Source organism: Orycteropus afer, unplaced genomic scaffold (assembly GCF_000298275.1).
Source record: "Orycteropus afer afer isolate SDZICR_OR568_19922 unplaced genomic scaffold, OryAfe1.0 scaffold00009, whole genome shotgun sequence".
Taxonomy (NCBI): domain Eukaryota; kingdom Metazoa; phylum Chordata; class Mammalia; order Tubulidentata; family Orycteropodidae; genus Orycteropus; species Orycteropus afer.
The window spans coordinates 4,813,695-4,816,638 of record NW_006921596.1 but is presented as its reverse complement, the minus strand read 5'-3'; positions in this window follow the sequence as shown (position 1 = coordinate 4,816,638).

Here is a 2,944-nt window from a genome sequence, read left to right as displayed (position 1 = left end):
CTGCTAACCAGACGGCTGGTGGTTCAAACCCACCAGCCACTCCCCGGAAGGAAGGTTGGGCAATCCTACTTCCGTAGTGATACTGCCTCGGAAACCCATGGAGGGGTCGCTATGAGTCGGGTTTGACTCGATGGCACATAACAACAACAACAACAACACACACATATAAATACATATATTTCAGGAGAAAGATAAGTGCCTTCTCCTTTTATTTCCTAGAAGAAGAACATGAACCTAAGATAATTGTTACCTGAGGCTGATATAAGATAGCTCTGCCAGCTATCTTTAGGTTAATGTTTGCATATATTTTTCCTATATTTAAACTTCAATCTCACACACACTCACTCATTGCCATTGAGTCTATTCTGACTAATAGTGACCCCCATGGGTTTCCAGGGCTGTAAGTCTTTACAGAAGTAGACTGCCCCATCTTTCTACTGTAGAGCAGCAGGTGGGTTTGAACCACTGACCTTCTGGTTTATAGCCCAATGCTTTATCCAGTATGCCAATAGAGCTCCTTAACCTTCAATCTATGTCCTTATATTTTAGTTTTCTTCTCATGTTGCATATGGGTAAAATTTTAAAAGATCCCTACTGAGAGTTTGTTTTTTTAATTCACAACCTTGTTCATTTTTATTTATCATAAATACAGACACCTTTGCATGTTGCCAAGGGGGCAGGGAGGCCACATCTTCTGACCTCCTCTAACCCCACAAGTGGAAGACAGAATCACCATCAGTACCCCAAGGCCTATCCCTGCGAGGCCAGATATGCCGCCTCCCTCCAGCCCTTTCACCAACCCTGATACCAATTGTTCTTCCCACAGCACCCACTACCTCTCTGCTGGGTTCGATAATTTGCTGCAGTGGCCACACAGAACTCACAGATTATGGAGTTTATTGGGGAATCACCAGGCTACAGTTCAAGTTCAGAAACACAATCAGTCTCTCTCAGCCCGCTATCTCTCAGCCAACAGTCTCTCTCCCAGCAGTGCATGTCTCTTGGTGTCTCTCTCCCACCAGTGAATGTCTCTCAGTCTCTCTCTCAGCAGTACATGTCTCTTGTGTCTCTCCCTCTCAACAATGCATGTCTCTCACACCTCCCAGCTGGTGAGAGATATCTTCTACCTGAAGGAGGCCTCCTTTTGAGCCTGGTAGAGTGACCAAATTAATCAATCCCAACATCAGAATTCAATACACCTGAGGGAGAGCAAACTTCCCAGAAAATTTCTTCATGTTGCTCCCAATAGAAATATCCCAGGTAGAAAACTTTAACAATCAGGAGCTACTCAGTTGCTCACAGCAAATTCCACCACAGAGTTTATAAAGACTTATGGCTAGAAAAGCCACACTATGTAATTTACCACACTGCACATGTGTTTTTTGCTTTGTGTTAATATGCTGATCTTTGGTTTTAATTATTTTTCTCCCTTTACACCTTTATTAGATAGGTTTCTTTATTTTTTTTTTTCCTTTTTATTTGTTTGGAAGTTATACATACCAATTGTTTTTCAAATCATTCCTAATTTTTTAGCATGTGTACTTTATCAACAATATAAAGATAAGATATATGTCTATACTGTTGTTGTCATGTGCCATTGAGTCAGACCTGACTCATAGTGACTCCTCCTTGGGTTTCTGAGGTAGTAACACTACAGAAGTAGATTGCCCAACCTTCCTTCCGAGGAGTGGCTGGTGGGTTTGAACTGCCAGCCTTCTGGTTAGCAGACAAGTGCCTTATGTACTATGTTACCAGAATGCCTATGTCTGTCTTACTCCTAAAAAATAAAAGACATGAATATTTTAACTCTGATTACTCCTATCACATTGTATTCCCTATTGTCCAGTATTTCAGACATTCCTTATTTTCAGTATTAATTTAATTTGTGCCACCCAGATTAGTCACTAACATTATTATTTTCACAAAATAATTTTAAGATTTACTCACATATTTGCCAATTTCTTTTGTTGTTGCTTTTGCAACTGATATCTTCATTTTATGCTTATTCTTTTTGCTGAATTATATGCTTTAGTTGTTCTTTTAACTATGTCCCTGTGAGTGGAAAGCTTTATCTGCCTTAATATGTCTGAAGAATTTGTTACTTTGTCTTCATTGTTGAATTATAACCTGAGTGTATTATTCTAGATTAATTCTAGATAGCTATTCGATTCATCACTTTTAAGATATCACATTAGCTTCATTGTTAAATTGAGAAGTCAGCTAACAGTCTACAAATCTTCCCTGTTCAGGGAATCTACATTTTCTCTGTTACTGACTTTAAGGTAGTCTGTGTTTCTTTTATATGCTGCAACTCCACTATGATGAATCTAGATGTAGATTTATTTTAATAAATTATTAACAGGCTTCATTATTTTGCTTCTTGTGTCTAGGAATGTATATTTTTTATCAATTGTGAAAATTTCTTAGCTTTTTATCTCTTCATATAGTCTAGGAATTTCCAGACATTTGTACTAGAGAATTTTTAGGTTATCTTAAGCAATTATCTTGCTGGACATCAAAGTATGAAAGAACTTTGAAAAGTACTTAAAAACAAACATGAATTTTAAATTATGATTCTATTCATTTCTTTAAAGCTAGCATACATAACTTGGGAGAGGGGACTTCGGACTACAGTGGAGGGAAGTGATTGTCAAACCTTCTCTGAAAACAATGATAAACCTGAAAATAAAAGCAGTCAAAAACAACCATTTCAGGGTTCTTGACATTGACCAAAGGCAAACAACAAATTAAGAAGCATTTTTTAAGGAGAAAAAAAAAAAAAAAAAAACAACTTCATGTAAAAACAGTGGTAATCTGTGGCATTCATGACTTGGCTTGCTCCTCTTACTACCTTAAGTTCACTTAGTTTGAGAGTTCTACCAGTGTGGGGATAGCCATGAAAGGTAGAAGATCCACTGCTGGAAGGGGCTGACTTGATTTAGAA